A 12,936-nucleotide genomic window follows, 5' to 3' on the forward strand; every position below is an offset into this window, starting at 1 on the left:
GTGTGGGAGTAGGAGGGGTCACACTGGGGCAGGAGAGGGGGCAGGGGTTGGGTATGGAGAGAAACTCCCTACCCATCTTCTTGCTTCCCGTGAAGCCCCACTCCCCACCTCCACCTTACCCCCATGCTGTCACTTGCCTTCCTGGAACAGAACCAGCTCATGGGGGAAATAGAGGCACAATTCAAAGGAAGTATCATATAGTCTTCTGGGCACTAGTTTCCCCAGGCCCCAACCCTGGAACCAAATCCACCCGCCTGGGCTGGAGTGGGTAAGAACCAAATTCACCAGTTACAGTGCTAAGAGATCACCACTGTTTTCCCAGCGTCAACACCTGATTCTTGACTATTTGCCTGGCACATAACAATCCCTCAATAAATATTTGTGAATGAATAGATGAATAAATGAAGGCATGAAGGGAACAGAACAGGCATGGCTGTGCATTTTCATCTATTTCTCTGCCTTGTTATCTTCCTAATCTTTCCAAGGACGCACCACGACTTTTCATCACTACAGCGATATAATTCACTGGGTCACACTAATTTCTAGTCTCCTGCTTCAAGCACCGCTTGGTTTTGCTTTCCTTTCCTCCCACTGTCAAAACGACACTACCCCGAGGTCCTCTCCCTCCCTCCAGATGGTTGGCATCATAAGCAAACTGGACCCTGTCCTCCTGGGTCTCCCGACATCCCCAGCAGGACCCCATGGGATGGCCTTCATGGTCAGAATTCCAGATGCTGGGCCAGGCAAGGAGGTACTCTCGGGGCAAGAGGGCTCTCCTATCACCTTGAAACCTCACAGAAGAGTAAATTTCAGGGGACAAGTGCCTACAGGGCTCTGCAGAGAATGGGAGTCACGAACTTGGTGAGGGTAAACGGCCCAGTTCCGAGTTTTCCCCAAGGTCAGCAGGATACAGCAACACCAGCCCCGCCGCCTGCCACTCTGGCAAATCTTTCTCCTAATTACATCTGAATTATGCAAATCAATACCAATGTCGATATACGATTTCCTCTAACAAGTCAAGAACATGCAAGAAGTGAAGACCTGGAGAGACGGAAACCCATCTAATTAGGAGTGAGTTTCTCTGTTTTTCTCTTGGCTGGGGGAGTAGTTGGCTGCATGACAACCCCAGGGAAGAGAACACTGGGATACGGAGCAGGGCAGAGGGCAAACAGAACATGAAGACGGGGTGTGGGCGGAAGGGGTCAGGAGATGGGGGCCATGCTGAGAGCATGATGGGTGTAGCGTCAGTCTCAGAACAAGCATGTGACCTTAGAGACTCTCCTTCCACTGAGCAGTTTAAAATCTCTCGAAACTGGTGGTTGGGGGCCCAGAAACATGGAGTAGGCACAGTCTGCTCCCCCCCCGGACATGGGCTAAGAAGGAAAGAATGAGTGAATGAGTGAATGAATGTTATAGCTATCATACATTGGACCTTCGCTATGTGCCTCTGCTAAACACTGCATCTCCGTGCTTTCATTTAATCCTCAACACTCAGAGTCAGATACTACTATGATCCCATTTCAGAGATGAAGACAGTGAGGTCAGAAAGGGGAAATGTCTTGCCATGGTCCCATGGCTGTAAGGAGAAGGCTGGGACACCAGCCCTGGTTGTCCCGCTACACCCCACTGCTTCATTAAGTACAAACTGGGGGATCATAGGCAGAGTGTGGGCAGGTAGAGAGTTGCCTATGGAAGGGTTGGAGAGGGAACAAGGACCCTTGCTTTAAAGCCACGGGGGCCTTGGGCACAGTGACCCCCTCCTGCAGGCCCCTCATGCAAGGAAGAAGTACCAAGACCTGAATCCAAGAACAGGAAAGTCATCACAAGAAGGGGCTGGCTTAACTCCCTTTGGAGTTTATGCCCAATCATTTTGTTATGGCATATCGTCCCCAAGTAGAGACTGGAACACACCTCGTGAGCTCTTTATCTGGTCAATGAATAAACAGTCACTCAACTGAGGACCCAGTATGAAGCACTATAGCATAGTAGCTAAGAGCCTGGCCTCTGGAGGCAGACTGTCTCCAATCCCAGCTCTGCCACTAGTAGCCATCTGGCTTATAACAAATTATTCTCCATGCCTCAGTTATCCCATCTCTGAAATGGGACTGATGGCAGTGCTTAACATATAGTAGGACCTCAATAAATGTTAGCTATCATGATTGTTCAGGGCAGGGCACCAGGCCTCAAGATGAATGAGGCACCATCTCTGTCCTTGAGGGGCTCGTGTATAAGGAGAATGGGAAAAGACAGCACTGTTTAAGTCAGTTATGGAGGTGAGCAAAGGGACCATGGGAGACTAAGAAGGAAGCTCTTAACCTTGCCTGGCTCAGTGTTCTGGGGAGCTATGGAACAATCAAGGAAGGCTTCCCAGAGGTGGCAACACTAGGGCTGAGTCGTGAATGATAAATGGTCCTTACCAGGTAGACAAGAAAGGCAATGGCTTTGCAGGCAGAGGACCCAGCCTGTGCAAAGGCCTGGAGGCATTCAGGATGTCTATAGCAGGCCATGGCAGGAGCTGAAGCTGGAGAGGTGGGCAGTGCCTTGTCTTCCAGAGACCTTGAATGTCAGGCTAAAAGATTGGGATTTCATCTTAGAAATGCCAGGAAGACCCTGAAGAAGGACAAGATGAGATTTATACTTTGGAAAGCATGCCCTGCTGGTGAGTGGAGGCTGGAGCAGAGATGTGGAGTGGGGAAGGCAGGAGGCTGAGTCCTGGAGCCCAAGCTCCAAGCTCCCAGCTCGCAGCTCCCAGCTTCCCGCCAGACTCCCTCTGCGGGGGCTGAAGTGGGAGCCGGAGCTCAGCAGGACCAGAGAAGTTATTAATCGCTCCACGATGCCGCAAGCCATGGTCCATTTGCTGCTTTTCTTGGTCTGTTTTGAAACTGTGAAATGAGCTCCAGTCTTCAAGGCGGCTATAATAACCATCCCGATTCTGACATTTAAATTACAGATGGCATTTTCAATTAAACAGGAGCTCTCAGCAGGTTTAATTTAGCTATCAGTTCTGGTCTGTTCTTTAAGTGCTTTTAAAAAAAAAAAAGAAAGAAAGGAAGAAAAAAGGCCAACCTTTAGACCTGAATTCTAGGAGGAGGAAGGGTCTCTGAGAAATGACACCAACTCTCATCTTCTAGCTCCCCCAGGGACTGACGCAGCCTCCTGTAAACAGTCATACTCCACTGAATCCACCCTCATTCACATCCAGAGGCACTCACAAAGCCACACACGTAAATACAGACCCAGCCTCTCAGCTATAAGCCCAACAGCTTTGGGGTCATTTTTGCCACAAGTGTGCAGAGGCTGTGCCTCTCCTGTCTGATCAGAGTCACAGTAAGAGATTCCAGAGCCAGACAAACTTCAATGGAGGCCCATGCTCTACTACTAACTCGCTGTGTGATCTGGGACAACTTGCTTAACCTTGCTGAGTCTCAGTTTTCTCAGCTGTAAAATGAGAATAAAGATAAGGCCAAGTTGGAGTAATGTATTAAGGTGTCCAACACTGGTGTGGGCTTATATGAATGCCCATTAATCGTTGTGCCTCCCCCTCTCCTTCCCTTAGACTGTGCTACCCTGCCGACTTGGGTTCTCCCATTCAGGATTTCCACTCCTGGAGTCTATTTGGTGGTGGCAGGGGTGCTGTCCGCGGTGCTGAACCACACCTATTGCTTGCTCTTAGTTCCAGATGCGTTCTCTCCTGTCTGAGCGCAGTCTGGCTGGCTTGCTCTGAAAACCTCACCACCACCCCCAAGGCAGCCCCTGCAGATGACCTGGAAGACAAAGGCCCAAGTGTCCTCCTAAGGTTCTGCCTCCCCATATCCCAGAGTGATTAAACTGAGGGCAGGGGGGCAGACGCACCCAAAAGAAGAGTACGCTGACCTCCAGCCCATATGGACACAGAAAATCGCCAGCTTCAGCCAAGTAATAGTCCAGCTGCTTGGCTCCAGCATTTGTGTCTGAGGTTTGTATTGTTCTGGTTGATTCCCGCTCTCCTTTTGGGTTCTGGTTTTCTCTGGACTTTTGTTAGCTGGACAATAACCTTTGCCCTCTCCTTCCCTCAGCCCTAGTTCCACTTGATCAGAAGTTGATCTGGAAGTGAGGGGACAGGCAGTCCATGCAAATATACCCCAATTGGACACTTCTGGCTTCTGCAAAGCCAGCTTCTCTCTGAAATACTGGAACCAGCACACACAGTGCGTGTGTTCCAGAAATCCACACTGTGCATCAGGTCAGACCAAAGCTCCAGTCCACCCCAAGGCCAATAGACAGGGTGAACATCCTCCTGAAGACATTAGAAATTGGGGGGTAGGGGGGACATGAGGCTGCAGCCCATAATCTCGATAAAACAGCATCTCCAAGGGAGGGTTTTAGAAGAGAGAAAATTCTCCCAGCCGAACCTTATTTGCAGAACATTAACAGTTCATAAAGCACTTTCTCAACCACCCACCTCATTGGTTCCAGCAGCAGTCACATGTAGTACTATTATCCTATTTTATAGGGAAGGAAGATGAGTTTCAAAGAAGTAGAGTAACTTGCCTAAGGCCACTGGGAAAAAGCAGCAGTATGTGGACTTGAACTCTGGACTTGGGAAGTCCCATTCTCCCTGTCCTCACACCCCAGGCCACCTTACTCAGGAAGGTAGGGCAGTTGGCAGAAAACAAGGAGGGCCCACCCCACCTCTACACACCTGCAATCAGTGCTTCCAAGGCAGGGCACACCTGGGCTCAGCAAGGCTGAAGCACCAGCTCTCCAGGCAACTCCTCTACATTCACCCCCTCGCTGTCCTTTCCAGCATTTCTCATCCGAGCCTCTGTGCTCTGTTCCCCGAGCCGCAGCCTTTAGGGGCAGCTGTGCCCAACAAGGCCCCCTTCAGAGGTCCCCACCTCTCCACTATGTGCTGGGCCTTATAGGGGACTTGAGCCCCCTCCCTGCACACATCAAACCCAGATCAGTACCAGTCCTTGGTGAGCACGCGGAGTGTGCCCAGTGCTTTACACAGAACAAACCTAACTCTGTGGAGTAGGCATCATGACGTCCATTAAAAAAAAAAAAATCTTACTGAGATTCTGAGAGGTAAAGAACTTGCCCAAGGCCACCCAGCTCACTAGGAGTAGAGACACATTTGAACCCCGGTGCTGCCTACACTCTTTCCAACCATGCCCACTAGTCGGGGCTGATGGCTGGGAAGTGGGGGCAGGCAGGGGAGACCGAAGGGATTCTGGAAAGCTTTCTTGGAGGCAGAGCACTTCTGAACTACCCCAGATCCAGCCTCCACACTGCCCCAGGTGCTCCCACCCCTCCACGGGTCCATAAGCTTCCATCTCCCACACCACCTCTGCTGCCCCTTCCACAAACCCCTGTGGACCACAGGAAGCAGGCTTGGATGCCCCCACCCCCTGTCCCTCACAGGGCCTCTTGCTCTGGCTCCTCTTCCAGAGCCCTAGAGTAGCCTTTATGTCCTCGAGGTAATATAATACTCATGAAATCAAATATTTGTTTTGAGCCCTAACTGTGCCAGGGGTTGCACTGTGCTTCACACACCATCTAAGTTCATTCTCATGACCACCTAACAAGGTAGGCTCAATCTTTCTCCCTATTTGACAGAGGAGAAAACAAGCTCAGAGAGGTCTGGAGTCTTACTCAGAGTCACACAGCCAGCAAGGGATGGAGCTGGTCACTCTGCACCCATGCCTGAGCCGGGGACCTCGGCGCTCTGCCGCCTCTCAGAACCAGACTCCAGGTTGGCTGCTCTGTGTCCGTCAGCACCTCTTCCTCTGTTCCCCAGTGGGCAGGGGCCAGGTGGTCAGATCAGGCACCTGATGACCCCCCAGAAGCCAGGGGTCTGTCAGCTCTTCCCACTTCTTACCTCATTTCCTTTCTGGCTCCGGAGCCTTCTGGAAGCCTACATGCCCCTCCCCAGCCTGGGTTCTCCACCACCCAGAGGACACGGTGTGGGATGCAACCTCCCTCTCCACACACACCTGATCCCAGAACCGAGGTGGCTGACTCTCAAAAGAGGCATGTTCATTCCCTCCTGCAACACGGCCTCAGTTTCCTCATCTGTACCTGGAAAAGTGCAGAATAGGGGGGTGCCTTGAGTGAAAACCCCTAAGATAAAATGTGCCGGCACTCCATGGTGAGTAGGAAACAAGACTGCTCCTCTTCTCCATCCTCTTCCTCCTCCTTGTCCTCCTCCTCCTCCTTCCTTGATCCCCAGGGCAGATGTCTAATCAATACGGTAGAGTTCATCAGAATCTCTCAGCATGGGGTGGGAGGCAGAGCTTGTAACATAAAAAGGCAACCGCAATCTTATAACATGACTTTATATTTGGAGAACATAAAACAGATACCCAGTGCTTTCACAATACAGGCTAGAGATAATCAAGCCTGGCAAAATTGCCTTGGCCATTGGAGATATTTCCTGCATGAGGAGGATCAGATGGCAAGGGGGCATGAGGAGGGCAGGTACCCCTGGAGAGTTGGCAGTGCCCACTGCAGGCTGAGCAGCTCTCAGCTCAGGGGCACAGAGCCCCCTCTACCCCCACCCCTCTCTCCCTGGCCAGGCCTCCAGCCCCTGCAGAGCTCTAGCCTCAGCCCCCTCCCCAGCAACTCCTTTGGCCCCAGCTCATTAGCCCTGAAAAACCTGCTCAAATCCAGAGGGAGGGTTTTTCAGCTAAAATAGCTCCAACTCGGGCTAGTTTTTTCCTCTCTTCCCCACATCATTAGTGAAAGTGCAATCTCTGCATCTCCTGGACTGTGTGGGGTAAGGAAACCCACGCCCTCCCTGGGGACCCCTGGCCAGGCAGAGTGCCAAGGCTGGGATCTGGCCTGGGGGTGGGCTGGGGGAGCAGATGGAGCAGGAGACCGTGAAAGAGGCAGAGGGAGTCTGGGCAGAGCCCCTCCTATCCTGCCCAGGTGGACACTGCATCCTCCTCACTGAAAATTGGAAGCTATCACTCTCAGCAGGACCGTGGTTGGCAGAATGCTTGCCCAATGCCCAGCACTGTGCCAAGCACCCACTCATTCTCACCTGGAGCCCGGGAGGGGCGGGGCTCCCCCCCAGCATCCAGTCCCCCTTCTTTAACCCCACAGCGTCTGCCCCCCTCTCTCAGCCTGTGGTCCTCACTGGGTGAGTCCATACCAGGCCTTGCCCACGGGAGGGCCATAACAGTCTCAGAGACGGGCGCATGAACCCACTGGACTTAATGCTGGGGGTGCCGGGCCCCTTCCGGAGTGAGCCTGCCTGGGATGAAGCCACAGAGAGCCGAGAGACAAAGAGAAAACCCAAATTCTGAGTATGCCGTTGGAGTCTCTGGATCCAGCTATACCTGAGAGAAATCGGCACTGGGCTTTTCTGTTACGTGAGCCCCAAATTTGCTTTTTTTTTTAAAGATTTTATTTATTTATTTGACAGAGAGAGCAGGAACACAAGCAGGGGAGTGGGAGAGGGAGAAGCAGGCTTCCTACCGAGCAGGGAGCCCGATGTGGGACTCGATCCCAGGACCCTGGGATCATGACCCGAGCCGAAGGCAGACGCTTAACGACTGAGCCACCCAGGCGCCCCCCAAATTTGCTTTTTATTAAACCACTCTGAATTGCATTTCTGTCATTTGCAGCTGACATATTGGCAACAAGTACAAGGATTTTAGTAAACCTATTTTTTGGATCGGGAATCTGATACCCAGAGAGGTTGAGCTACTTGTCCCAGGTCACACAGCTATGCCTGGGTAGAACCAGTACCCCAGAGTGAAAAGCTCTCAATCCTAACTTGTTCCACCTGAGGTTTGGGGGGGGCGGGGGCAGGAGGATGGATTTGAGGCCATTTTCAGCTCGGCCCAGAGAGGGAGGGACAAAAAGGTAACAGTTTGTCATAGTTATTAGCTCACCGTGTGGCCTCAGACAAGCAACCTCCCCTCTCTGAGCCTCAGGCTGGGAACAAAATGGCTCACCCCTGCAGAATGCAGGTGGCCCCTTGGGCAGGTGGGATGGCTGCCTCTTCCCCCCCTCCCCACCCCAGAGGACTGTGAGCGGGGGGCTTCCCCAGCCAGGCAACAGAGGCCCCCGTGGTTGTCAGACACTCCCCACGAACATGCACACTCCACCTGGTTTTAAATGTCTCTCAAAGAGCAAATTCAATTTGGTATAACTCCACCAGCTCTGCAGTGCAGAATTCATCAGATGAGGAGCCTGCTTTTGGAGGAATAATTCATTTTTCCGGTGTCGGAGAGCAGAGTAATTGATCCAGGGGGCCGATGCCTCCCTCCCTTCTCCCTCCCCAGGACCATCTGATTCCAAATGCAGCCCAAGACTGTTAGGTCAAAGTCACAGCAATAAATAGGAGGGGGGCTTCTGCTTTAATATATTGGATTATTCCACTCAGTGGTGACGAAAAACAAGATTTAATTCCCTGAGAAACGCCAGCTGAGAAAATCATTTCCCTGCCTGCTTCTCCTTTCCTTTTTTTTTTTTTTCTTTTTATTTTTTCCAAAGACATCTTTGTCTTTATGCAGGCCACAAGGGCCTTGCTACACTGTGAACAGCAAGAGATTTCTCTGCACCTGCCCAGGGTCTTCTTCTACCTTAAGAGAAGGTTGAGGACCCTCTTGGCCCACCACCCTCAATCGTGGGTCCCTAAGGACACAGATTTCTGCTCAAATCCACACAACACTGTGGTGCTTATCACATTGATAAATTATAACAATAAGCCCCAGGAAATGACCGGTTACTACCACACCTCCAACTTATGGGACAGGAAGCTAAGAGCTGGCTAGATTTACCTTTCTATTACTCCTCAGATCAAGAGTCCACTCACTGCTTCCTCCAGGAAGCCCTCCCTGATTAAGGTCCAAGTTAGATGTCTCTCCGCTGGGTTCCCAAAATATGGTGGGCGTTTTTCTCATAGCCCTTTTACTATTGGACTATAAGCTGCCAGATTTGTTCATTTTACTTTTTTAACAAACTCACATATAGTACTTGATATGTGCAAGCCCTGATCTTCACAAATACTACTTCGTGCATTACAAATTAGTCATTCATTCAATCCTCATAACAACCCTATGTGGTAGGTACTATGATCAGCCCTGTTTTATAGACAACGAAGCTAAGTCGCTGACTGGTTAAGTGACTTGGCCAAGGTCACACAGCAGGGAGGGTCAAAACTGGCAATCTAGGTATCACCCCCTTTAGTCGGTGAACTCCCAGCGGACAAGGCCTTCAGGGGCTCACTGGACCCTGAGACCCACACCCTTCACCAATCCCACCCTGTACAGGACCAGAATCTGCCATGAAAGTCCTATCACGTGGGACAGCCCCTTGGTGTGGACAGGACTCCCTCCCTGGAGTGGATTCCAGCTGTGTGGCCTCTGGCAAGCCTGCATTCTCTGGCAATCAGTGAGAGCCACAGTCTCTCACATGGGAAGGAAAACAGTGCCTAGGTGTGCTGGAAGGATTCAAAAGCCACACACCGATGCCTAGCACATAGTGAGCGCTCGGTAGGTGTGCAATACCATGAACTAGAAAATGCGGACTTCGGGGATACTCTTGCCATGCTCAGAAAATAATAGAGCCTTATCAATCCCAGTAAATGAAGCAAGGCCTGAGATCTGGATGGACCGATGGGTTTTTCTTAATAGTAGTAGTAAGACGGGTGACTTGCCAAGAATTACCAAGAAGAATTTTGCAATCACGCACAATCCATTTACTTCTGGGAGCTACCAGGATGCGAGAGAGTCTGAAACGGGGACCTACTGGGCCAGAAATGGCAATTGAGGAATGTTTCATTCATTAAGTGTGGGTTGAATGCCTTTCAAGTGCATTGAAGCAACGTGGAGTTCAGGAGGAGCACAAACCCAAGGGCCCCTCGGATCCAGGGCCACCCCAGCCAGCTCTGCAGGTTACAGTTTGTGATCTTGACCACTAGACCCACCTCTCGGCACCTCAGACTTCTCTTCCGTAAATTGGGATGACAAGTGAAGCCTCCCCCAGGGGCTGCTACAGGGAGTCCGTGAGATATTGTAGAGGCAGTAGGAAATTGACAAATGTTAGTCTCCTCCCCTACCTCCCACCCCTGCCTCTCCACAGTGGCCCCAGTGGTGCGGCAGTCCACCTGACCCACTCAGCCCCCTGTCTTATACAAAGAACCCAACAGGTGCTAGGACTGGGCCTGGAAGCTTGAGTGCTTAAGCTCCTCAGAGCTGCAAAGCAGGTTGGCAAGTGGGGTTGCAGGTCCCATTTTGCAGCTGAGGACAAGGGGCAAAGCCAAGTGAAATCCAAGTGTTTCTGTCTCCAAATCCATGCTCTGAACCCCAATTCCTGGGACAGGAAAGGAGGAGGTCAAGCAGGGTGGGGAAGAAGCTGGAAACCCCTACATGCAAGTTCATTTACCAAAGGCAACCCCAGAATGGAGCCCATGAGGCTGAGACAGGTCACAGAGCAATACCCTAAGGGAAGAAAGGCAGGGAAGGGCGTCAGCTGGCCTGGGATGGAGATGGGGCCTCAGGGAGCAAATGCCTTGTACGTGCAAGGATGCTCCCTGATGTTCCCAGGGAGCTTCCTCCTTGTCCTACAAACCTCACCTGGTATGGAAGGTATTTCATACCCTTCACATCCCCCTCCTCGGCTTCAGCCCCTTCTCTCAACCAGGCAGTTCTTCCTTACATCTAACTGAAATTTTTCCTGTTGCATCACCAGCAGACCCCTGCTGGAGCACTAGGAGACAGGCCCCAGCCCTGCCCACCCTGTCTGCAGAGTTAGTGGTGGCTCCTGGCTCAGGGCAGTAATCCTGCTGACAATTAATTGACTTTTGTTGGAGGAGAATGAATACCATCTCATCTTAATCTTCTTCATTATTCTCCTTGTTCAGCGGAGTCAACACAAGATTAGGTTTAATTTATGGGGGAAAAAATAGCAAAGTCATTACTCACCAGGAGATCAGAACTGGATCTGCCTGGGTGTTCCGTGTTCACTGCAGGGGAGGGGCCAAGAGGAAGGCCCAGGGCTCTGCCAAGTTGGCAGGGGTGGTGTGAGGAAGGTGGTGTCTAGGCCCCCAGACTTATTGGGGGCTGGATTCCCAGAGACCCCAAGTCCTTCCTAGTCTTATAGGACTCTAGCCTCAGAGGACCTCGCATCCTAAGTATTTCTCAGGAGCCTCTGGCGTTAGAGCAGCCCCAAAGCAGGCAGGAGGCCCAGCTCCTCAGGCCCAGACTCAGCCCCAGACAATAAATCAGGCTCCAAATTCAAATCCCCTCTGCAGATACCCCCTTCCTCTGCAGAGAACGGGGCAAGAGGAGCCCAGCCTGGAAACTACCTTGACAATGCTGACACCTAGTGGTGGTTTGAAGAACTGGTCCTTCTTCCCTCCTCCTTATACAACCACTACTGAACATATAACCATGCCTATGAAAATCCAGGTTTACAAAGAAAACAAATCAGAGATGAAAATTTTCCCATTGCAAAACTGCTAAATAGAGGGTTCCACTAAGAAATCTGAAAGAAAATTCATTTTACCTTCCCCAACCCCATAACCAAAACGGCCCAGAAACACTTAGCATCCCCTCCTTCTGCGGGGCAATTAATAATATGCTTAAAAGGCCTGGAGCCCCACAGCCCCGGTCATCTCCACCATTTCCATGCTTTCTCACCTCAGAGCCCCTAGTTTCTGCCCCAGCTCTGTCCCCTGGCATGTGCCCATCTCTGACCCTGTGCCAGAGGGAAATGGCTAGTGCCTGAGCTGGGAATCCAGCTCAACCGGATTTGAAACTGGAAAGCCATGACTATCTGCACATTGTGTATATCCCTGGGCAAGTTACCCAACATCTTGGAGTCTAAGCTCTTTCATCTGTAAAATGGGAATATCTGTAATCACCGGAGAGGGCCACTGAGCAGATCGAAGAGGCCTGTGTGCTTAGCACAGGAATTGGCTCAAAGCAGGTCCCAACGGATGCCTGTTATCATCCCCATCACTGCTGTTATCAGCATCCTGTTCATCCTGTTACTCTTGGGAAATTTGGTTTCATCACCTCAATTGTAAGTTGCTCCTGTCTAACTCCCCATTCTCGGGTCCTGCTGGATAGAGCAAAGGTTTTTCCTTAAAACATGTATACCTTGTAAGACAGAGCACACAGTAAGTGCTCAAGAAACTCTCGGGATTGCCTGCCTATATCTCCAACCTCATGTCAAACCACTTGCCTACTTGCTCACTGAGCTCCAGTCTTTCTGATCTGTGAATGAGTTCATTCCCACCTCAGGGCCTTTGCACTTACTGCTCCTACAGTGCTCTTCCCCCAGATATCTGCATGGCTGGTTTCTCCTCATCCTTCAAATGTCCCTTCCTCAAAGAGGTCCTCCCTGATCACTTTGACCAAAGTGACCACTCTCACTCTCTAGTTTGTTTACTTCACTATAGAAGTCAAGTGCCTAAGTGGCTAAGTGGAATTCCAGTTCCACCACATATTAGCTCTGTGGCCTCAGGCAAGTTGCTTAACCTCTCTGTGCTCCAGTTTTCTCACCTGTAAAAATGGAAGTAATAATACTTCCCCCTCCATAAGATTATTTTAATGAATCAATATATATAAAGCTCTCAGAGTATTGCCTGGTATGTATATTAAGGGCTCTATCATGTTGATAATTATTTATTTAGATGCTTGTATTTAGGTTTCTCCGTCTAGACTGTATATTCCAGGGGGCAGAGTCCTCGTCTGGTTTTACCCTTCCTGGCAGATAGTAGGTGCTCAGTAAACACTGATTGATTAGAAAGGACCTTCGGGAATATGCACCTCTCTCTCCTGAGCCGATGTTCAGGTGCCATTGAGCCACGTGGCTAACCAGTCCGCTATCCACATTCCCCACTGTCCAGAGGGGCCCTGAGGCGCCCCCTGCTGGACACCGTAGGTTTTCCCTTGAAGGAAGCCGACATCTGTAGTCCTATAATCAATGTTTTGGCGT

This window comes from Neomonachus schauinslandi, chromosome 4 (genome assembly GCF_002201575.2).
Source record: "Neomonachus schauinslandi chromosome 4, ASM220157v2, whole genome shotgun sequence".
Classification (NCBI taxonomy): domain Eukaryota; kingdom Metazoa; phylum Chordata; class Mammalia; order Carnivora; family Phocidae; genus Neomonachus; species Neomonachus schauinslandi.